Consider the following 25,992-nt stretch of genomic DNA (forward strand, 5'->3'; position numbering starts at 1 on the left):
AAAGATGTTGGTTTGTTTGAACCAGATATGTTTGTGTGGTTGCCAAATAAAGATGAGTTTGCAAAAGCATAACCTATAAAAAAAGGTATTTAGGATGTCCTCCTCCCAGTAGTTATCTTAAATTGGTTTGTAAATTTGAATTCGGAACATCCTGCAAAAGAAACAACTTCTTACTACAAAAGGGCTACAAACAAATCAAGCATATGGCATCATTCTAAGCATGAAGTATTGGGATAAAAGGATGCGCAATACTGAGAAATTGAACTTCTTACAAGGATCCACAGTATTCATAGATTAGATATTTCATTCGAGTCCAAATACATCGAATAAATTTAATACCTCTCATGCGTTCATAGTGTTATTTTGTGAGCCTGTCCTAACCACCTTTGACTGTGCAAAGTCTACCTGTTCAAGAGCCTTTTTCCCTTGAGAATTCATGTGCACTATTCCTCTCAGAGATGAGTCTTGTCTAACACTCTCTGCATGCCATTTTTTCATTGAATTCATTCCTACTGCCTGCTGGAGCATGTGCCTAGGGGGGCATTCTCAAGATATCATTTCCAAAACTTTCACCTGAACCAGTACTCATTTTACTCAGCTGGCTATATCCCCAGTGATTCATATTACTTAAAGATTGTAAATCATCTTCCCTTTGAGGACTTTTCCTAGTGTAATCACTTCCCGCTTTTGCACCCTGATTAGGATCACCCTTGCTTGCTATCTGACCAGTAGTTGTGTAATCATTTTGACTACATTGTGTCCTATTTATATCATGTGTATATCTCTGAGAACTTCATAGACATTGGGAAATGGATTTAAGGCTAGTGAACTATTGCCCTGCTGATAGAACAAAGTGTTTCCAACACGTCTGTTTTTGGCATAAGAGTCCAAAATAATATTGTTAGAATTGAACTCCTTGTATATACATATTAGTATAACTGGCATGAAGTGCTTTTTCCTTTCTCCAATCCATGTCCTTATGGAGTTCTGGCCTGAAAGTGACATGGAGAAGATCAAAACCATAAAAAATCCAGTAATGGTTAATTCATAATAAGATGGGCATACATGACATGCACAAGAACACTGGGCATTCTAATTAAACAATTCCCAAAAGTAGAGTTCAAAGGGAAACAAAAGTCATGGCAGATGTAGGTTTCTGGTGAGATTTGCTTTCTCATGTAGACCTCTCCCAAAAGGTGAGATATGCCATTTTTAGTAACAAAAGAGGCAAATTGAAACTCTTGGACTCAAAATCTAGGAGATTCAGTGAGTCAGAAAAAAAGAAAATTATATCCAGATTTCAAAGATGAGAGCAAATATTCACAAATATTTGGCATGCTTCAGTAATAACCTGAGTAGATTAAATGAGTAGAATGAGTAGATAATTAATTGGCTTCAAATCCTTCACCTGAAATAGTGGAAAGTTGGGAAAAGTGAAGACCTTCACTGGAAAATGCAACGCAACTCATCCAAACTCCTAGATTCAAAATCCATGAGATTCAATGACCCAGAAAATAGAAAAAAGCATCATGGCTTCAAAGGTGAGGGTAAATACTAAATATTCACTAGTTTTTTAGCAGGCTTCAGTATTCCTGCAGAAATTTGAATGTCTGACTGAAAGTATGTTGGGGAATGTTGAGGAGTCACTATTTAAAGCTGAATGTGAAGCTATTGGGAAAACAAAAAAGAATAGCATTCTTGCACATGCTGAGCACATATCTTTGAAAACATTCACTAGACAAAATCTACTTTGAAATTTCGTTGATGTACAAGGGAAACCCAACAAGTAGAGGAGAGGGCAGGGGCTGAAGGCTTGAAGCCTTTAACAGTATACAACTCCCTGAGGTCAGAGTTGATCCAGATACCCAAAAAGATAATTTATAACTTCCAGGTGCTTAGTAAGTATTTCACAAGCCTCTGGCCTTCTCTAGGCTTTGGTTTCATTGGTTTTAGCACTATCAATTTAGTGCATTATATTTCACCTTGAAAGTATAGTATAAGGTTGAGACAGGTTTGGGTTGATAGAAGTAAAAGAAGGGAAGGGTTCGTTATTTGAAAGAAAATAAGAATGGCCACATATTTTGGGCAAGATAAGACCAGGAAAAAAACAATACTTTGAAAACAAGTTGTATTGTTTTCTGATTGATCTTATTATAAACAATTTTCAGCCTAGATAAAAACATTTTGCACTTGTATTTTTTAAACAGATAAACAATTCAACGATGTACATACTACATACAAAAAAACATAAATATATAGGTCTAGTACAGAAAAACATTGTTAATCAATATAATATGTAGACAGATAATTAAACATTTAAACATTACACTAGGTGAGACACTGTTATGTAAAAATTAGTTAAATTAGGTTATTATTTAATTTTCAGTTTAATTAGATGAAAGGGCACGATCATAAGATCATGCCCTTTCCCCAAAGGGTGTCCATGGCGGTATATAAGCCAGGCATCCGCAATTGTAATATCATCATTTGTAATTTTCATCTCTTAATAAAATATTTACATATATAAATTTCTGCGTATCAAGCATTTTCTGTTCCATCTGGTATCAGAGCGGGTTCGTTATTCCCCACTTCCGCTGTGCTCATTGTTCATCTCTGTTGCTCACACCAATTCCTCTTCCGTCATATCATTCTCCACCCATACCCGTCCACTCCAACGCTGTCCGCATTCTGCCGTTGTCCATCCTGTACGCTCTCTGTTGCACGCTTTGCCTGCATTCCGTCGGTCCTGCTCCTGTCCGTTGACTTGACTCAGCTCTGTGGTATATCCATTGCCCGACAGTCCCGTCAACATCCTATGCTACCCTCTTCGCCATTCGAGCTAGCGTGCCAACGCCCTTACCCGCATCTACATCCCTGTCAACCTGCGGCTACGTGGAATAATTTCTGCGGTGGTTCCATGTGGTGACCTGCGGCTGTGTGGAAAAACCTCAGCGGTGAGCTCGAATTGTTATCCGCTACAAGGCTCTGTTAAAGTGTAATCTGCCCACGGTTGCTGCCAATCAACGCGGCTGTTGACTATCCAACGTGCCTGTCATTTCAATTAAATAGCGTTTCGATTAAATAGCGTAAAACGTAAATTCGTTATATATAGTTATAATATATAAATAACTATAACTAAATAGCGTTTCGTTATATATAGTTATAATATATAAATTACTATATTATATAGTTATATATTATACTATATATATATATTATAGTTTGAAAATTTTGTTATATAACATTATTTAAAAAAAAATATATATATTATTATTATTATTATTAATTAAATTAAATTATTAAATTAATTTAATTTAATTTTACAAAAAAAAAAAAAAAATAGCTGGCAAATAAATACACGCCCCCGCAAACCCGCTCAATGTCGACAATGACAATGGCGGATTTCCAAAAAAGGTTGTTGGATGCAGAGCATAAGATAAATAGCAACCACGATGAGGTCAGTAAAAGATTAAATGAAGTCGAGAGCACGCTGGGGGAGCAAGTGGACAAAATCAAAAATCTTGAAGATACGACAAATCGAATAGAGATAAAGATGGAAAGTCAACATGTCCAAACAGGAGTAAACTTCAGAGAAGTCTTAACAATGCTGAAAAGTCTGTGTAAAAAGTCGAATTGTACACCCGAAGAGCTATTAAAAGATGGTGAAGAAAATCAAGAACATCTCTCATCAGATTCAACAAAGTCAACAAATTCTCATGAAAAGGTTGAATCCCCAAGAAAATCAGCGACACCCCACCAAGAAGCAAGTAACATTGCCTTTACAAACAAGCAACTTTGGGATACCCTTAATAATCAACACCCTTTTTTTGCTCAACCATTAGCCACATACCAGAAGAGGGTAAAGGTTGAGATGCCTAAATTCGATGGGAACGAAAAAAACAATGTTGCATGGATAAATAAAGCAGAAGAATACTTTGAGATATATGACATCACTGACGATGACGAAAAGCTCAGACATGCATCCATGAAAATGGAGGGAGAAGCATATAACTGGTATATGTGGTGGAAAAAGACAACACACGTCATTAGCTGGAGGAGATTTAAAGATGCATTCTTCAAAAGATTCCAAGGTGTAAAGGAAGAAGAGTTCTTTTCAAAACTCATCAAATTACGACAAAAAGGAAGTGTGGACGAATACACTCAAGAATGGGAGACCTTAGTAACACGAGTACCTGGGCTATCAGAATCTCGTCTAATTCAGTCATACATCTCGGGACTCAAAACCCATTTACAAGTAGAACTTGAGATGCATGACATCTCATCAATAGAAGTAGCAAGACGAAAAGCAAAAACAGCCGAAAAGAAATTCGAACAAATATTTTGGTCAAAAGCCGAAAAAACATATTCAAGACGAAGAACACCTCAGTATGCGGACGCAAAAAATTCAAGATATGTTCCACCACATCGTCGTGAAGACGAAAAATCTAATGTGGAAGCGCAAAGGATAAAGGAGGGTAAATGCAAGCGCTGTGGTGAAAAGTGGGATCCCAAACATAGGTGTGCTAAAGGAAAAGAACCAAAGAACCTATATAATTGTGAAGCAACCAATGATTCAAACAGTGAAGATTCTGACATTGAAGAAACAGAAGATGCCCCAGATTTCTCACCAGAATTAGATGACGAAAGTATTCCGCAAGTATCATTATCAGCTATGACAGGTATATCACAACCTCAAACCTTAAAATTAAAAGGACACATAAAGAAGAACAACGTGGTGGTTCTCATTGACTCTGGTAGCACACATAATTTTTTGGATGCAACCATGGCAAAGAGACTCAATATTTTTTCATTTCCCTTACCAAACATGAAGGTGATGGTAGCTGACGGTAAGAAGATAGAAAAGGTGGGGAAATGTCATAAGGTTAAATTGCAAATTCAAGACTTCAGTTTAGAGTCTTCGTTTTTCACAGTACCATTAGGAGGAGTAGATGTAGTCTTAGGTGTCCAGTGGTTACGAACCTTAGGTACTTATGCCGCTAACCACCAAGTACAATTTATAAAATTCAAATGGGGAGGTCAAAAGTACAAATTACATGGGTTCCAAGCACCAGAAAATCAAATTGTATCATCATCTCAGATGATGAAGATGATTCGAAAAGGAGCACCTGCTTATGTAGTACAATGTCATCAGTTAGAAATGTTATCCGCAAGGATGACCAGTGAAGAGTCACCAGAGATACAAGAACTAATTAGGAAGCATGAAGAAGTATTTCAAGACTTACCTCTAAAGATGCCGCCTAATAGGGAAATTGAGCATACAATAGAAATCAAGGCAGGATCAGACCCGGTTAACATCAAGCCATACCGATATCCACATCACCAAAAAACAGAAATCGAGAGACTAATCCAAGACCTCTTAAGGTGTGGAATCATCTCGAAAAGTAAAAGTCCTTATGCTGCTCCAGTGGTGTTGGTAAGGAAGAAAGACGGGTCATTCAGGCTATGTATTGACTATAGGGGATTAAACAAAATAACAATTAAAAATAAGTTTCCAATCCCCTTTATCGACGAAATGTTGGATGAGCTACATGGCACAAGGTATTTCTCAAAATTGGACCTAAGATCAGGTTACTATCAAATTAGAATAAGATTAGAAGACATACCAAAAACCGCATTCCGAACACACGAAGGTCATTATGAATTTAAAGTAATGCCATTTGGATTAACCAATGCACCAGCAACGTTTCAAGCAACTATGAATGAATTATTTCGCCCACATCTCAGAAAGTTTGTATTAGTATTCTTTGATGATATTCTAATTTACAGTAAAACTTGGAAGGAGCACTTGCAACATTTGGATAAGGTTCTTACACTACTTAAAGAACACCAATTTTACGCAAAAAAATCCAAATGTACCTTCGGAAAGGAAGAAGTAGAATATCTTGGACACATTATATCCCATGAAGGTGTAAAGGTGGACCCTAACAAAATCAAAGCCATAAAAGAATGGACCAAACCTGTTAATATATCCAAGCTAAGAGGGTTCTTAGGTTTGACGGGATATTACCGAAGGTTTATTAAAAACTATGCACATATAACTGCACCTCTAACAAATCTTTTAAAGAAGAATTCGTTTATATGGGATGAGGAAGCAGGAAGGTGTTTTGAAAAATTAAAAGAAATTATGTCTAATGCTCCCGTATTAGCAACACCAGATTTTTCTAAACCATTTATCATTGAGTGTGATGCTTCTGGATTCGGTATAGGTGCAGTACTAATGCAACAAGGACATCCAATAGCTTTTGAAAGTAGGAAGCTCAATAAAAGAGAACGCCTCAAATCCACATATAACAAAGAAATGCTCGCTATCATGCACGCACTAGCTAAGTGGAGGCAATATCTTTTGGGAAGTAAGTTTTCTATTCGAACAGACCATAATAGTCTCCAACATCTCCTTCAACAAAAAACACTTTCCGAAGAACAACAAAAATGGATTGAAAAAATTGCCGCTTTTGACTTGGAAATATTACATAAAAAGGGTAAAGACAATGTAGTAGCAGATGCCTTATCCAGGAAAGATGAAGAGTCAACACTACTTGCAATGTCGGTTGTTGTTCCTGAGTGGCTTAACGAAATTCGAAGTGAGTATGCCAAGGATCCAGAAGTAACAGCAATAATCAAAAACCTTCCCAATAACTCAAAATTTGAGTGGAAGAATGATATCTTATGGTATAAGGGAAGAATATATCTAAATACAAATTCCAAGTTTAAGTTTAAGATACTCAAGGAATTACATGACTCACCGTCAGCTGGACACGTAGGATTCTTTAAAACGTACTACAATGCACGTCAATCTTTCTTTTGGAAGGGAATGAATCGTGATATTCAGAAGTATGTAGCAGAATGTGATACATGTCAAAGGAATAAAAGCGAAAATATTACGACACCAGGATTACTTCACCCCTTAAACATTCCAAATCAGAAATGGGAGGAAATCTCGATGGACTTTATTGAAGGATTACCAGTATCCGAAGGCAAGGACAAGATTTTCGTAGTAGTCGACAGACTCACCAAATATGCTCACTTTATGGCAATAAAGAAGTCATACTCAGCAAAAGAAATCGCTGAAATATTTTGCAAAAATATATATAAGTTACACGGTTTTCCAAAAGTCATTGTAAGTGATAGAGATGCCAAGTTCAAAGGTAATTTCTGGAAGGAATTGTTCAACCATATAGGAACTTAACTAAATATGAGTTCCGCTTATCACCCGCAAACAGATGGATAAACAGAAGTTGTCAATAAATGTTTGGAGGCCTACCTACGTTGCTACGCTACAGAAAAACAAAATAAGTGGGCTCAATGGTTACACCTTGCAGAATGGTGGTATAACTCCACCTATCATACATCAGCGAAAATGACGCCATTTCAAGCCCTATATGGGTATGAACCCCCGAAATGGAAGGATCTAGCTATTGTCCAAACAAATCTACCTGCTGTTAAAGATCAACTAGAAGAAACCCAAAAAATCGTCCAAATATTAAAAGAAAACCTAAATAATGCAAGGAATCATATGAAGCAACAAGCAGACCGTAACAGAACCGAAAGAGAGTTTGAAGTTGGAGAATGGGTATTTGTTAAGCTCCAACCATACAAACAATTATCCTTAAAACAAAAGGGAAAAAACAAATTGGCACCAAAGTTTTATGGACCTTATCAGATCAACAAAAAGATTAGCCAAGTTGCGTATGGTTTAAGCCTTCCAGAGACAAGTCGTGTTCATAACGTCTTCCACGTATCTTGCCTTAAAAGGGCCCTAGGTAACAATCAAAGAGCGCAAACAACACTTCCATCCCTAGATGATGAGGGAAGAGTCATTTTAGAACCAGAAGGTATTTTGTCTACTAGAGAAAGAAAGCTTCGTTATCGTACTATCAAGGAATATCTGATCAAGTGGAAGGACTTGCCCGAAGAAGAAGCTTCTTGGGAGAATGAAGCATTTTGTCAACAACATCCGTCGTTACGTATGCTTTGAGGACAAAGCATTCTTTTGAGAGGAAGGCAATGTTATGTAAAAATTAGTTAAATTAGGTTATTATTTAATTTTCAGTTTAATTAGATGAAAGGGCACGATCATAAGATCATGCCCTTTCCCCAAAGGGTGTCCATGGCGGTATATAAGCCAGGCATCCGCAATTGTAATATCATCATCTGTAATTTTCATCTCTTAATAAAATATTTACATATATAAATTTCTGCGTATCAAGCATTTTCTGTTCCAGACACCATTTGCTAAACTGCCTGTCCCTCCATGTGATAAATTTCCTCTCTGAGAGAAACAAGGTATATAATATTGGGTAGTCTCTACTTCCTTCTTGGATTTCCCTGTGAATTTTACCATGCTGAGGATATATCCCTATGATTGACTAATAGTTATCATTGCTGATTATAGAATTTGGGTTAAGCATACATCTGTAGACAGCCAACCCATGCAACTATTGTTGTTGACCATCACTAGAAAACTGCTAGAAAAGTATCAAACCTCCAAAGGAATCCAAGTGATGGATAACCTACAATTCTAAAGAATGTTTTTCTGTTTTGCTGGAATGTAAGTTGTAACATAGGGGCAACAAACATTAGCATATGCAATGAGGGAAAGCATTGCCACTAGTCCAAACAAATGAAAAAAAAATAAAAATATTACACAGGACATGAACTGAAAAGTCGATAAAATAAACAAGAACAATAAATTACCAACTATGTTTCTTCTTCCAACCAAACATTTTCATTACTTTGTTTTTAGATTTAACCTTGTACAAAAGTTACATAGAATATTAACTTACTTCTCAGGCATGATGTTCAATGCATGTTGCCTGATATAACCTATTAGTGGTTTAGGAGAAATGAATTCAGAAAAAGGCTATAACACTGACAACATAGAATAAAAAAGCCAACTTTAAATCTACATAATAATAAAAATACAGAAAACTGGAAACTGCAGCAAGAAATGTGTGTCCTTTTATTTTTTTCAATGTCTTTCTATCATATCCACTCAAGCGAAAATACAAAATAGTGAACATACCATTTCTGTGAGCCTCTCGCCTTTGGAATCTATAAAATGTCACAGTAGATTCCTTGGCCTTATTTTTCGCTTTTTTTGCCTGAGCAGCTGCTAGTCCAACAGAGCCAAAGCAATTCCACTTTCAGAATCTACGGTTTTCTTCCTTCCCTTATGATTAACAACAACTGTCCATCCTTCAGCTGCAGCATCAGCTTCTCTCTCTTTCCTTTCCTGCAAGATTTAGGTAATAGAATAAAATACTTATTCACAGACCTATAGTTATAATATAAATGTACATACAAGTCAACTTGTATGCAACTTGAGAACAACGAAAAGACTGAGATATATAAGATGATTAACTTGAGTTAATGCCACAATATGAAAATACATATAAATGCATACAACAACAACAAAAATGCTTGTGTACCTTCTCTTCTTGAGTTTCATGATTCTCCATAAAATCATCAATTTCTTGTTGCAGAAGTTTCAATCCAGGTCTCTTACTGTTGTAATCAAGAAGCCATTATGTCTCGAGGAAATGAAACATTACTCCTTGACAATAGTACAGCAGTCTCCTCATATATCAGTACCTTAGCATGCCTGAAAACAAGAGGCATGAAACCTTGAAATGTGTGGCTAAATGAATGTGATTAGGACAGAAATTCTAATTGCAGAATTCTAAGCTGCTAATTGAAGCATTTAAAAATACAGTTGCACCTAAGAAATAGAACACAATTAAAGAACTTGTTTGCATATGAAGTGAGTTATTTGAACAAAAGTATCCTTACTACATGATTGGTGAGACAAGACAAGAAGAGCATTAGACCAAATAATTAACCCTTCTGCATTATTAAATGCCCTGTATTTACTTGAAGGTTGCAGGCTAATGATATATAACTGTATATTTGTATTTCTCCCTTTCACAATTAAATCCATGCCTTAGTCTTAATTGGGAAAGGGAGACAGAGTAAGTTGAATCATGTTTTGGGCCACCTCACATGTACCATCAGTTATCATTACTCAAAAATGTTGACATGAGAAGGGAAGGAGAATAGACAAGTTTAAAACAGTGGTAGCTGTAAGCCCCCATGGCCTTGCTAGCTGATAGTGCTTGCACTAGGCAAACTTATATTGACTCCCATTGTAAGGGAATATGTTGAAACTTGAGACTTATGGCTACAGATTTAATTTCTAATTATTGGGTTCTCATGGGAAAACTTCAGAAAATCATATCAATCTACTTCAGCTGAAAGGGAAGATTGATTGCTAAGTTATTACCCAAGAGATGAATTCTATTGATCAGATATAAATAGAGGCAAAGTCTTATGTACTCTAAGGTTCCAGTCAGTATGTGTTATACTGAGTTTTAGCGATGCTGAGAGAGTACATGATCTGATTTCCACTATGCAAATTGGAGGACAACTTAAATAGATTGGACCGATTAAATTATGGAAAAGGAAGCATGAGTGGTAATGAACAAGATGCCCACAAAGCAAATAAAGCATAAAAGTGTTTGTATTGCTGTCTAAGTGCTATGTACAATGCACTCTCAAAGAGAGTGAGAGAGAAAAGTTTCTCTGTTGCTATGCTTCTTATAATACATACTATAGTACGAATATATTTCATTTTCAAAATTGTCTTCTTAGTTGCTTAAAGCAGTTCCATTTTGTAACTGTCAGAGACTATTCATCTTTAGAGAGCACCATGTGCTGTTGTTGGTACTTTGCACACATGTTAGGCTTCCATGATAGTCTTGGTAATAGTTGGCATTCTTGGATGCAGGCAAGTACACAGGAAACTTGAGATGTAAACGCACATGATGCGAAGGTGGGCATGCACAGATTGCAAAGGTGTGCATGTGCAGGATGGAACTTGGCACACAATGCTTATACACCAACTGTTCTTGAAGTCTTGCGGTGTTGTCCCTCAACCCCACCCATCAGCAGTGATGAGAGACTATCAGGGTCTCTGCCCCTTGGACCCTATGACAGGAAACACCAACCTCAGTGTTGGAATGCAGGGTTCACCTGCCTGGAGAGAAGCAGCAGAGGATGAAGGATAGGCACTTTTCAGCACACATGAGGCTACACACCAAATATGTGTGGCTAAACTCAGATCAGTACATATTGCAGCAGAACTATCTTTGCTTTTGTAATGACTTCAACTCAATCGGGACACTAATCCTAGACAAATACATAGAGTGGATTGACAAAAGCCTTAAAACGAATGGTTTATTCAGAATTGACAAGGCTGCAGATCAAGACTGCAGTCACACAGGTTGATTGAAGACCAGTTCATACACTCAGGTAGGACCAAACTAGGTGACAGCTGCACTCCAACTAGTCAGCTAACATCCGAATGCAATCCATATGACTTTAGAGGGTCTTCATGTCTCCTATATTCACCTAGTAAAGTTCTCTAGATATATGTTACAATGTGTTCTACTTCTATTGACAAATGTAGCTCGGATAGGCAATTCTTACACAGGTTTCAGTGCAAAAATGCAGGAAGTGATTCAAAACATGTCAATAACTCTATTTTGTAATTCACTTAGGATAACGTGAAATATCTTATGTTTTTCAGTTGAATCTAAGAAAGTGCATTTAATGCATTAAAGACATATACTAGATTTAATCTCAACTGTACATATCAAAATCAGATTAGGATTTTGGGGATTAAGGTTTCGGTAGATTAAGGTTTCAGAAAAGCTTAAATTAAGCTCCAAATTTCAGAAGAGATATTGAAACCAGTGCAACTTTTGAAATTCTAGAGATGGCAGTAAATGGGTGCAGCAATACATGAAACTTCATAAATAAACAAAAATTGGGAATCTTTTATTCCTGTGGTCAAAAAATATGTTAACCGTTGATTCATGTGTCCAAAAACATGTGAAACTTTGATTCGTGAGGTCAAATTCTATGATCAACAAAAATAGATAACATAAACTGAGGTAAGATAATTTATTGATGTCTAACGAATGACCACACTAGTAGGTCAATTGGACTCAAAGGTACTGTAAGTACAAGGTTCAGGTTAATGTTACAAGCATACATCTTCATATTCAATTATTTTGTGCCACATTAAAATGGAGATAGACTGGACAGACCAAACACACTAGGTATGTTACTAGTTTAACTACTACCTAAGGGTATGTTTTACATGTTTGTCAACCTTTGTGGCTGTCTATGTGCACATGCATGCAAGAATAGTACATATTCAAGTTGTGCTACATGTATAGCCCCCTTTAGTTCCCCTAGTCCTAAACTAGGGTTTATGTTGAGTACTTCCCATAACTCAAAGATCAGGCCCATACACCCAACCCTCTTTTTCAAAATCTTTGATACCCTGGGTAGCAATTTCCTTAAGGACAAACTGAAGTTGGACATTACCAGCTCCACATCCAGATAACAGTCACACATTTTGAGAGCATCATTGCATTAGTCTTTGTTCTTTCAAGGTTGATACCAAGGAAAATTTCATGTTCCGATGCTTGGAGTTTTCAAACATGGCCACACATAACATCTAAATTCTTGCTTATTCCCCCTTTCCAATCATCAATTTTCACATTTGGTCAGAATCAAAGTTCTAAATCTTAGATACATGAGTTCCTCATGGGGAGGTAATTCTCCCTACAGATAAAATATGATAAGGTAAGTTTATTTATGTCCAACAAATGACCACAAATGTAGCTCAATGTGATTAAGGAGCAACACTAGTGTAATACAAAGTCCGATTTTCATAACCTCTCCTAAATGATAAATCTAATCTACCAACAACAAGCAAAGATATAAGAACTAGTGCAAGGAAAATGAAATGAAATGAGTACAAAAGTGCAAATATATTCTGGAAGAGCATGTCAGATGGAACCCTAGGAGCCAAAACAGAAAGGAGGAAAGTCTCCTCCAAGTCCCCAATCACTGTAAAGACCCTGATACCTTGTCTGACAAGGTCATTTGGAGAATAATCGAGGCTAAGGGGACCCTTTTGCAGAATCCTAGGAGGGAAACTAGTGTGTGAATCAATGTAAAGAACTTGTCCACTCCTACCACTCAAGGCCAAGGGAGGGGAAAAGAAAACTCTGAATTAGCAAGTGTGTACTCAATGAAATGCAACTATCAATACTCTAAATGGAGAGAGTCTGTGCCAGTCCATGGATCTAGGATCTCCTAGAGCTACATAATTTGTTAGAAACATGACACCTAACCTGGGGTGTGGGACAGAACTCAAGTCTCTCTAAAGAAGGGCACCCACCTGCGCAGGAGGGGGTCTGGACAAGGCCCGCATCCTCACAAATATGATAGCTAGGAGAGTGCGTATATGGTTGTCATTTCCACCCTACAGTAGACCGAGCAACAGAAAAAACAAAAATTATCCACCCAGTCGAGTCAGAATAGGGAGGACCTGTGATCGAAAGATGTAGAGATTAACTGAGAGCTCATACAAATTAAGAGTTCCTTCACATATTTCGAGGACTGCCATTGACATTAGAAGCTCTACATTAGCACATATTAAAACTAATTTTCCTATGTACAAATTAAGAGTTCCTTCACATATTTCAAGGACTACCATTGACATTAGAATCTCTACATTAGCACATATTAAAACTCATTTTCCTATGTTTTATATGGGAGATCAGCCTTAAATGTTTGGAGAGACACATGCTTCTTGATAAGTGTTGCACATTCGATGGCACCTACTCTAAGAAATTTCTACCGAATCAGATTTGTATCCCCTTTAAGATAAGATGTAGAGATTAACTGAGAGCTCATACAAATTAAGAGTTCCTTCACATATTTCAAGGACTGCCATTGACATTAGAATTTAAGATAATTAATAAGAAAACGCCATACTCAATCTTGTGAGAACGCAATTTTTCATTCAATGACACCTACTCTATGAAATTTCTACAGAATCAGATTTGTATCCCCATACTGATAAGATGTAGAGATTAACTGAAAGCTCATACAAATTAAGAGTTCCTTCACATATTTCGAGGATTTCCATTGACATTAGAAGCTCTATATTGGCACATATTAAAACTAATTTTCCTATGTACAAATTAAGAGTTCCTTCACATATTTCAAGTACTACCATTGACATTAGAATCTCTACATTAGCACATATTAAAACTCATTTTCCTACGTTTTAGATGGGATATCAGCCTTAAATGTTTGGAGAGACACATGCTTCTTGATAAGTGTTGCACATTTCCTATCAAGGTAATGCACAAGATCCTTGTGCCAGAGCCTCCACTAAACAGTATGCCCAACCAGGTTGAAGGAGAATTTAAGATAATTAATAAGAAAATGCCATACTCAATCTTGTGAGAACGCAAATTTTCATCCGATGGCACCTACTCTATGAAATTTCTACAGAATCAGATTTGTATCCCCTTTAATGTTTGTACTCATCTTTTTTTTCAGTTTCACATTTAGGTAACAGAAGCATCTAGCTCTTCCTAGCAGTACAGTACAAAATGTGTTCAAGAGCCCCAGTCTCTTTTCAGAACTGTGAATTCTTGGAAAGCATGAATGATGTAGTAAGATACCTTATGCAAGTTTGAACCTGGTCACAGTGTGACTCCATATGCTAAAATAACAAGTTGCCATGATATAGAAACTCATAGAATAGATATGGATAAATCAATTTTTCAATAAATTTTGGATATACAACATATATAGATATATGTACAAAGTTACAAACAACTAACGGGGAATATAGAAAGCAACCTCAGTTCCTTGCTTAGAAGTTTTGCTTAAAACATCTTGGTCAAATACCGCTCTCAGAAAAACACTCCATATCCTCTTGTTGAAAACGGCACAAAAACTACATCTACAAACATTTTCTCAAAAAATGCCTCAGCAAACTAAAAAATGGTTTTGTTGCTTACTTTCATGGTGAAGAGTAGCCTCATAAAGCATCTTATTCATTTGTTTTAGCGAGGCTTGTTTTTGCAAGGCTTGTTTTATGATAGTGACCCTGAGTATCTGTGAACAAACATCTTTTTCAGCAAAACATGATATATACTCCTATGAATATAAAAGAGCACATAAGTACTTCCTCATGGTGTATTTTATTCATGATAGGAAAATTTTCCTCTAGAGCTATTATGCTATATGATGGGCAGTCTTAGCTGGTGATCTGATGCAAGGTTTTGAGGCCTATTTGGCATAAGACTGTTGCTATTCTAGAACAGAAAATGGAAGCCATTTTCATTAGTTAGTATATCCCCTTCTCCAATGTGATACTCATCAAATTAAGAAAGAGTTAAGTGTAGATTTGAAAAGAAACAACCAACAAGTAGCGTATTATTCCTTGTGTTCACCTTCATCTGATTTGTTTGTACAAGGAGGGATCTGTTCTAGAGAAGCATTTTATGGCCTAAAATACGTTGGGCCTCATTGTGTAGGGTGCAGCTCCTTGCCATGGTCAAGAGGTATGTTTTAAAGGGGATTCCACTTGGCACACAATCCTAGGTTGCTTCATTTCCTAACAAATGTAATTGTTTTATTTTTTATTTTGTGGTTGATGCATTTATGGGGGGAGGTAGTTATAGTAACCTAAGTTTATTTATTTCACCCTTAACCATTGTTTCCTATTCTTGGAGAGATAGTTGGGTCATTGGAGAAAGAGCCTTAGCTGCCTTTGCTATTTTGAGCTTGTAATTGGTTTGCATTTAGGATGAGTGATGAATCACCTAGATCGGAGTGCTCCCCTAGTCAGCACCTTAGTACATTATTTAAGGTAACTCCATTTGCTAGAGCTTGTTGTAGCTTACAATGGCCAAGTTGACCATCCTGCACACATTTTTAGGGTGTATTCTTAAGGGGTGAATTGGCTACTTCCTTGGAGAGTATGCGCTAGCTCACCCTGATCTATTGGGGGTATGTTGACTTACTAATAGTGATATGGGTGAGAGTATGGAGAGATAGTTGGGTCATTGGAGAAAGAGCCTTAGCTGCCTTTGCTATTTTGAGCTTGTAATTGGTTTGCATTTATGATGAGTGATGAATCACCTAGATCGAAGGAGTGCTCCCCTAGTTGGCACCTTAGCACATTATTTAAGGTCACTCCATTTGCTAGAGCTTGTTGTAACTTAAAATGGCCAAGTTGACCATCCTGCACACATTTTTAGGGTGTATTCTTAAGGGATGAATTGGCTACTTCTGGTCTCAATGTCTTGTATGTCTCTGTTACATTATGCATTTTATCCTTTGATGCAGTAAGTAACTGCAGCAATCTGTTATCTCTTTGATTGTAATTTATTTGTCTTTCTACTCTGCTCTCATTCATTGCTATATTGATATTTGTATAGTAAAGAATTTACTCCTAATGGTGCAGTGAAGTTGGTTTCAAAGGATTCATCACCATATAATGTAATAGCAATGGGAAGCCAGGACTATAGCATCACTGTGTGGACCACAGCCAGTCCATGCCCTATTTTTATTTTTGATAAGTTTTAGAGCCATTAGCTGAACATGATAATTGGTTTGATGCCCCAATCCAACTCTAAAGTTAATGATATGAGATTCACTATATAAAACACTTCTCCCTACTCCATAGAACAAAGGATCATCATCAAAATATGCCCATGCACCATCCTTACCCAATTCTACAGCAAAGGTACTGTCGTCTGAGGAAAACTCTTTTAAAGAATTGAGACCACATCAAATAGGAAAAGCACATTGAATAGGAAGAATTTGCCTATCTTTAAATAAGTTGACATTCCTAGCTTGCTAAATACCCAAGCTAGGATCTAAGGAAGTGCTTTGTAATCCTTCACTGAAGAGTTATGACACCAACCTCTTAGACCATTTTCAACTGTGCCACCAATTCAGACATTTTTCAACCTAGTCAAATGTTTAATCTCCCTCTAAACTTGCATAGTGTAGTTACAGTCCATGACAAGATGTTTATTGGTATTTTCACATACCTTGCATAAACTGCACCTATCGAGTCTTGCTTTATTCCTTCTCAGAAGATTATACCAAGTCAAGTCTTTTTGTTTAGTGCAAACCATATAAAATTCAAGCCTTTGAGGGATATTTAAATATCCAAACTCTCCTCCTCCACCACACATGATTCCTCTTCTCCCCATCTAAACTAATATCAATATATCTAGCTTTTGGGGTATAAACCCCAGAGGGGTTCTTTGACCATATGAGCTTGTCTATCTTCTTAGTCAATCTGACATGGCTAGACTTGAGTCTTGCCATAAAAATGCCCTAGGAATGAGCATCGTCACCTCTAAAATCTAATGAAAGCCACCTTTGACCTCCAAATAGAAGTAAGATTAGGAACTGCAATCTGAGAAAGATTAAAGTATCCTATCCCTCAACAAAGGAATCATATGGAGTCGTGGGTAAACATGGGAAATTAATCCATAGGGGGAAACCTTGTTTCATTCATATTGGAAGCTGGATGGTGGTTGAAGAGTTCTTTCATAATACCATGTGGTTGATACACTTGTTGCACCGCCCTTCATATTTTATCCAATAGTTATCATCTATCCCCATCTTCTAAAAGTCCAATCTGCTGACCCCGAGATCAGTGCTCTTGGAGAGGGATAAAGTTAATAAAACTTTCTCATGACAAGAGGCATCAAAGGAGAAAAAGCGACATATGATAGGTTGGAAACAAATAGTTATGCCTAAATTGGAATGAGAAGCAGGGATAAGAAGACCGGTAAACAAAGCTCCATGTGTTTCTCTCTGGCAGACAGATTAACCTTATCTAATAGTTATCAGCTATGTCCATCTTCTAAAAGTCCAATCTGCTGACCCCGAGATTAGTGCTCTTGGAGAGGGATAAAGTTAATAAAACTTTCTCATGACAAGGAGAAAAAGTGGCACCTGATAGGTTGGAAACAAATAATTATGCCTAAATTGGAATGAGAAGCAGGGGTAAGAAGACCGGTAAACAAAGCTCCATGTTTAAGAGTATATTGGTGCTTTATCTCTGACAAAAAAAAGTCTTTGTGTCAAAATTTTAAGGAAAAAAGATACATGGGGAATAGGGAACCTGTCCACCTTGTGGGAGTCATGACATGATGATGTCCCTAAAGGATCAAGCATAAGGAATAATAATCAAAAAAAAAGTTTAACAGATAATTAGATTTCCCAAGATGTCCAACATGGAGAAAAGACAGACTTTTGGGAGTATGCATGGGTTGGACACCAGCCTCTCAGAAGCATCCAAGCTCTGGACAGAATCAGAAAGGTTATGATCAATTTGGGGTGAACCAAAACAAAGGATTATTGGATCAGTCCCAACAAACTATTTGGGGTCTATCACTAAAATCAAATGGAAATATCCTTTAACATGGCCAACAAATGTCTCGACTCTCAACTGATGAGGTAAAGGCAATCAAGGAGGCTCTATGATTTAGATTCACTAAATTCCAAAGCGAATAAGATGTCTTGTGTTGAAATCCCACATCAAGAGGATCCTACTCACTTAAAGAAGGATATGGCATGGTTCTATTAGAAGAGCAGCAGATTCTTAGATTAAAGTCTGGAAGAAAATATGGAACCCAGGAATATGGCCCAAAGTTGCAGCATTTCAGTGGATAGCAGTCAAAGGGAAAAATAATTACACAAGAAAAATTGAAGAGAAGAAGTGTACAGTGCCCAACCAGGTCTAATGGATGTTAAAGGGATGAAGAAACCTATGATTACATCCTGACACAATGTTTTTTTGCAAAAGAGGTATGGGCATCATGGACTGAAATGTTTAGAACTGCTTCCCCTTTGAAACAATGAGTTCAGGAGCTAATTTGAAAATGACCAGCCCCACATGGAAATCAGAGGTTATCAGGAAACTATAGAAATGTATTACAAACTTCATATTATAGGAAGTCAAATGTCAATTGGGTTTATTTCGGGTGGTTAGGAGGAATGATTGTTATCCTCCCCGCCCAGGTTCAATTCCCACAAGTGATATGATGAGCTCATATCAAGTGTATTGTTGTAATGGCTTCAAGCCTTCTTGTTGAACAGTCTTGAGCCCTGAAGAATATCTTACCCTTTCCTACATGCTGGAGGGTGAGATGTTTTGTTACAGGGAAAAAAATTATGGGAAGTCAAACAAAGAAATAAGGAGCCTTAGCAGAGGTAGAAGCCTCCTCAGTTGAGGGGATAACCCTAATCAAATCTTAAGGATTCCAAAGGATTGAAAGATAAGACAGACTCCAAATTTCTAATTAACATCTTGAACAGGACGGCCAGAGTCAATAACTGGTTCACTGATGGAAACATATGCTGGATTTTGAGGGCTTTATAATGAATTGAGGTTTCCTTCTAAGTTCCAAGTTCTCACACACAAGGAAGTGACAGAATAAGTTGGTGGATTGGCTAGCCAACCAAGCCATTTTCAGAGAATCAAGCCTTGAGCTTATTAAGATTAACAATGTGATTAAGGAAGTGTAGGGCCTTAAGTTCATTTTTCTCTAACCTCGAAAATAATGGTGCAGGCCTTAAGTTCATTTTCCTGTCTTAATGGTGTATCATTCTTCATTTACATTTATGTTTTTAGTAATAAAATAGCTGATATTTTTTCCAATTAAAGTGATAAATTTAAAAATACTATGAATATCAATAATTTTTATGCATTTTGCTTGGCTTCAAAACAATCTTGCATTAAGGAGTGATTTGTGTAGTGCATGTCCTTTGCTAGGGCATTTTGCATCTATTTCTATCCCATTTGTATTTTTTGAGGCCAGAGTCTATGTATCCCTATTTTCCTAGTCAATAAAATACAAGATGTGTCATTACTAGGCCAATACAATATCTGAGCAATGGATAGACACTTAACAGTTGGGAAAGCTATATGTCCAGTTGCTAAACCTCCTCAAGGGTATCCTACTCAAAGTGCCACTGCCACAATTCCTTCACTCCCAACATCCAACAACAACTAGTTAAACATGAGTGTACTCCCTAAGAGATGACCATGGACACAGGCACAAGATGTCATTTCTCAATGCTTTAAAATGTATCACCCTTTCTTATAGGAAGGAGAGTGTGATGTAACAAATGTGGGCTAGTTCATCCATTCCTATGCGAAATTTCATGCCATGACTTAAACTCCACATAGTGAATCCATGTAACATTGGTACATATCATGTACCATGATCCATAAGCCCATCCAAAGAGCAGAGAGAAAACAATCAATACCAGCTAGCTACCATGTTTCCACAAGCTTTGTGGTTGATCCTGGGGGAATATTCTTCCATCACTAGTTCCACCTTACCTGTTTTGAAGTATTCATGTCATGTTATCAGCTTCAATTGCTCCCTCAAAGAGTTGGGGACCAATTCAATTCATCTAGATCCGTTGTATCCTGATTCACTTTCTTTCAAGCCTCCACCAAAGGCAGATGATCTTCTTACTTGGGATAAGGCATGATAGATTTCTCTACTCTTCTGTTATTGCTTTCAACGTTTGGTACAGATTCTGAGACCACTTCCTTGGGAGCCACCATATCTACTAGATGGTGTTGTTCACTCATGACATTCCACAATAAAGGCTTTCAATTGATTCTTTCATGGCATTAGGGCTCCCAAGGTTATGGGATTCCAAAGGAGTTCATGTGATCATGCTTTGGGAAATGGGCCATCACATGCCCAACCTCAAAACATGATGTATACCTAAAGGTGGTCTACTACTAGTTTGGAATTTGCTTCCAAACATGATCTTTAGCTTCTAGCCAAATCTCTTATAGCCGTGTTTTTGTAAAGTCAATTTCTATACAAATCTAGAGATGGGTTATATGATGTCTTTTCAAATATTCCAAACAACAAAATTGGAACTTTCCAAGTTTGGTTTTGACTGCTCTCAGACAGACAAAAGACTAGAATTGAAGAGGGTTGGGAAGCCAAGCCCCAATTAGCACAAATATTGAAAGTAGGGAACCATACTTTCATGCAAAAGGCTAACATGACCCAAGGGTCTAGAATGGTCTAGAGTGCAAAGGGAGAAGTAGATGCTCCTATCCACACACCAAACACTACTTTTTAGGACAACCATGAGGATTGGATCCCAATAGACAATAACCAAATCCAAGAAGAATAACAAGCTCCATTTCAAGTACATGATTAAGTCCCAAATACAGATGACTTGATCAAATTTTAAATTAATGTTCTGTGTAAAGAGAGAATCACTGTAAGAAGATTAAAGAACTTGACTCATCCCTACTCCATCTAGGGTTGGGAAGAAAGTCAGTTTTTATAAGCTAATGTAAAGGTGCTCCAGATTTATCTTGTTGGAGAGTGACATAACTCCCTTCTTATGATAGGTATAAGAATATGCATAGAAATATTGCTCATGTAGGGAGAAGGCTGGGAGAGGTGATAGACACAAACTAGGTAGATGGAATTCATTAATGGCAGGGGAACCAAGACAAAGATTAGAGGTATAAACCTCTAGATTACCTTCATTCAATATCAGTTTGAAGTGGTATGAAAAGCAGAGGAGTGATGGAGTCCTCACCATCATGCCATGGACATCCAATGAAGCTTGAAGACAACCGTTGTAACTTTCCAGGATTAAAGCATTTTCATGTTGGGCATCTATGAGCATGTTTGAAAGTGGTATGCAATAGTGCCTTAATGCAAAATATTGAGAAACAAATGGATAACCAAGGGTAGAAAAAATAACCTTAGAAAGGCAAATAACTTATCGCAGATGCTGATTCAACTATGCTGACTTTATTGCAATATAAATCTTCGTTCTCCAAGAAAAAAAATGGAGAACCGTTAAGTATAAATATATCATGAATTGTCCTCAACTCCAGTATATGGTAAGGTTAATTGGGACTTTCTCATCAAAACCATTCAGGCTTTTTGGATTCAATGAATTAGTGTTGAACTGGACTTTTGAATGCATATCAATTGCTCCCTGTGTACTTCTGGTTAATGAGAAACATTCCAATTTTGACAGAGTGTTAAGAGGATTAAGACATGGTTGCCAAGAGATTCTCACCTTCCTTTTGCTCCTACATCTTCACTAGCTTAGGCAACCTTGCCAAGAGATCTAAGAAATGAACCTGGTTGTATGGAAACCAACTCATGAACCACTGAGTAGCTTAGTAATCTCCCTGCTTAAGATAATAGTTTAATATATAAAAATATTATTCATACATAGGAAATCAAGCTTGGAAGACAAAAGTTCCCGATCTGCTGCTTTTTCAGACTGTTTTCAATTTGTAGCGAACTGGTACATGGCAGGATCTACTAGTAGTGCTGGATCAAGGACTGGATCTACTATTGTTGGTACTAGTTCAACTGGGCTGCTTCACTCTCGCCTCCGTGTAGCCACCAGATGCAATCCATCAATCCAAGGATATTTTCCATTCTACATCTTTTGCTCCTGAGGTTTCGAACCCCTATCCATTGTTCATAGCACCGCCCTTCTCACCGTCCTTTTGCTCTTGAGGTTTCAAACCCTTGTCCATAGTGAACAATCGATCCACACCTTCCTCCTGAATTTTGCAGTGGAATCCAATGTACAGAGAAAGAGCATCGAACTCTCTCCCAGTGTGAGAAGGAAAGGAAAAAGAGTGGCCGAAAAGTAAATTTTAATAGGTTAATTTTAGATTAGCTTAAAATGTCAATTGCCATGGTAGCGTATGTTGCTACTATTGAGGTTAATTTTTTTTTATTTGAGCATGTTGCCAATATTGGGGTTAAATTTTCTTTCTTAATTTAATTTTAATGCTAATTTTAATTTTTGAGCAAAAAGATGTCATTTTAAGTAGAGGCTATATCTAATGATTTTGAAAACCCAGAGAGTGATCATTTTGGCATGAGGGCATCAATAAAAACTATTGAAGAACTCCTTAATATAAACAAGTATGCTCATATAAAGAGGGAAAGGGGACATGAGGTTTACACATAAGGGTAATGTCTACTAATCCTTAAGGAGGTGGAAAATATCTTCAAATCTATAAATAATGTTATCAATAAACTCAACTAGTTGTAGGTAGCCCATTGTTTTCAGGGAACTTCACTTAGAGCTCATTAACACACTATTAGAAGCTAGCCATAGTTTAGTTTAAATTAGTCACTCATATTAGTCATTTTTAGTTGTATTACTTATTAGCTAGTCATATATTTTAGCCCAAGACTGAATTAGTCATTTATGTTAGTCATTTTTAGTTGGGTCACTTAAGATTGCTCATTTTTTGTAGTATTTCACTTGGAAAATTTGTGGTGTGTAGGAATTTATAGGGTAAGCTCCTTAGATAGAACACCAAAGGACACCACTCACAAACAGATCACAGATCAGTACACCAGTATTCTTGACATGGTTAAAACCCTCAAAGTGGGAAACAATCCATGGCCTTAGCCAGCGCGGTCACTTCAGGCAATTTATTAATGTAAAAGAAAGAAAATTTATGTAAGCTTCTCTCATGAACAGTCACCTAACAAATGACCCTCCATGCTCTTTAATAGAGATCATGGACCAATCGGGTGTTAAACCACGGATCAAGTGTCGGTAATACCGAGGAGAGAATGAACCGTCGGATCACTTCATGTCTAGAACATATCGTGACAGTCAGATTGTAAGTTACAAAAAGTACATACTAAAGAAACACACTATACCTAATTATACGCTAGACCAAGTTGTACTTAATTATTTCCTATGTGTCAGAATATCCTAACACCCCCCCTTAAGAACAACTTGGGATAGGATTGAATGATGTACAAAGATGACACAATAGGAGAAGGAAGGAGGCATTAGAGCCTATCCCCCCTTAGTGACAACTTCCTGAACTCCAACCATAAATCAAAGTTTAGTTAACTTCCCATCTGTGAGAGCCTTTGTAAAGATGTCTGCAACTTGATCATCGGTTGAACAATATTGCACTTCAAAAACATGATCATGAATGAGCTTTCTGATGAAGTGCAAATGTGTTAAAATTGGCAACTAGGGCCAAACTCCATGTGGGTCATCTTATTAATGGCAGCTGATATTTTTCTTGGATCCCTCTCATCGAGAGGTGTAGGATTGATCTAAAGATCATCCGAATCCGATAAGTATTCATGGAGATATGAATTTATTAGTGTTATGGGACGATTCGTCAAGGTCGGCCAACAACCAAATAAACCCCACTTATGCTCAACGTTTTAGTATAAATAGAGGTGGCTTTCAAGTCATTTCTACACACACTTGGGATCTCTTCCTCTCTACTTGTCTTTGGGTTTTAGTAGGAAAAGAGATCCTAAGGGATAACGTTGCCCTAATGGAGAAAGGCTCTACACTGCCCTAATGAAGAAGCCCTAACACAGTTAATCAAAAGAGGCTCTACGTAGTCAAAGGGAAACCCTCACCGCTATCATGAAGGAGATTGAAGTAGGCTCCCTTGTTGTCCTATAAGGGTTTACTATATTCCCTAAACTGCGATGCGTTCAAGCCTTGTCCCTAGCCACAAGTCTAAAGGGAGATCTCTGTTTTGAGGCCACAACATGGGAGGCTAGGGCAGCATGGGTTGGAGGACTGTTTCATGGGTTGAACAAAGTCCGAAGTTTGTTGTAGGAAGTCGTGATGCTTGTTGTGTTAGGCCGAGGCCTTGGGAGCCAAACGCTAGCTTGTTTAAAGGCTAATGGATGGTTTGTATCATCGCTGGAGGGTGTCATGAGCAGCAGTAGTGTTGTGTGGTAGGCCACATGCCATACCACTACAGCAAACCTAGCGTGGGCAGATTTGAGGGTTGTTTAGAGCCCTTACCTTCAGCGTGGAGGAGGAGCATCTCTCCTTGCCTAGTCCGCAATTTTTGAAGGGTTGTTTGAGGACTGTTGAGAGGAACTTAGGGCTACAGCAATATGCCCAAGTGCCCTAAACAGAATAGTCAGGAGCAACAGAGTGTCAAGCAGATTTGAAGTAGTGTTAGAGGTGCATTGGGTCAAGGATATTGACCAAAATTGGATCAGACTTGGAACAACCTGTGGGAACCACATGTTGGGTCAACATGGAGTGTTGAATACCCCAAAGGAGTGCAGCCTGATGTGATGAATGTTGTGACATAAACAACATAGTATATGACAGCTGTATACATAGTACAGCATAGTGCTATCAACATATAGTGATGGGTAGCAATGCAACATAACGTAAAAAGGGTGCAGCATGGTATGATGCATAGTACAATACTATGTATGATGCAGCTACATGGTTGGATGCTACATGTCTTCATGCAGCAGTTAAATACAACAAGCTTATGCATGGGACAGCTGCAATGACACTAGGACAGATGCAAGTGGGACAACTGCAAGCTTGGTGACACATGGGACAGCTGCAAGCATGAAGAATCATGGACAGCAGCAGCATGGTAAAGCATGGACAACAGCAAGTACAGTGTAGCAAGTACATTGGGACAACAGTAAGCATGGTGCAGTAGTGCTAAGCACTGGGACAATGGTAGCATGAGGTCCAGCATTGTGATGATGGGTGCAGCATGATGACGAGATGCAACACTATGATAGGTGAAGGAGTCACCTTGGAGAATCAGTTGAAGCAGCATGTCTTCAACTGATCTCATGTATCATCATCCTAGGAGATGATCTATGCTCTTATGTAGATAAGTCAAAGTGTTGACTTCTGTTGTAAATGTACTATCTCTCTCTCTCTCTCTCTCTGCTGAACTATTGAAGATCATATAAGAAGAATGGACGAAGGGTTTCCCCACATTGGGGTTTGTCCCTGGCTAGCGCCACATCTTATGTCCTCTTGTCTTGGCTTGTCTTCTGTGATTTATATTTCTGTTCTATCTGCAGTTTACTTTAATGTTGATGTGATTGCTAATCTGGAAAAGATATTGAGCTAACTGTGAAAATTGAAATAAATTGCTCTAGCATAGAACATACCTAAATTTAACATGGTGTCAGAGTTGAGGTGAAGACGATGCCCAAGCAAGAGTGAAAGAGCAATCACCGAAGACAGTGGCGAAAGGACAAAAGGATCAATGGATTCCTCATC

The 25,992-nt window shown here is 37.6% G+C and overlaps 2 long non-coding RNA genes across 2 annotated transcripts in view; one reads left to right on the top strand and one right to left on the bottom strand.

Annotated features, from left to right (window-relative positions):
- Window positions 1-11,604, top strand: part of LOC149150686 (uncharacterized) — a 198,506-nt gene extending 186,902 nt beyond the window's left edge. The window contains exon 3 of the long non-coding RNA XR_016263085.1: window positions 10,805-11,604. This is a non-coding gene — a long non-coding RNA (uncharacterized LOC149150686). The remainder of the gene's footprint in view (window positions 1-10,804) is intronic.
- LOC149150687 (uncharacterized) lies at window positions 1-22,548 on the bottom strand. Its single transcript, XR_016263086.1, has 5 exons — window positions 22,000-22,548; window positions 9,450-9,622; window positions 9,044-9,253; window positions 340-992; window positions 1-151 (listed from the first exon to the last, which is right to left on the bottom strand). It is a non-coding gene; the product is annotated as an uncharacterized LOC149150687 (long non-coding RNA).
- Window positions 22,549-25,992: the final 3,444 nt, after the last annotated feature.

The sequence above is a fragment of the Pinus tabuliformis genome, chromosome 9, assembly GCF_031772625.1.
Source record: "Pinus tabuliformis cultivar Carrire ecotype Pingquan chromosome 9, CPIR1, whole genome shotgun sequence".
In the NCBI taxonomy this organism is placed as follows: domain Eukaryota; kingdom Viridiplantae; phylum Streptophyta; class Pinopsida; order Pinales; family Pinaceae; genus Pinus; species Pinus tabuliformis.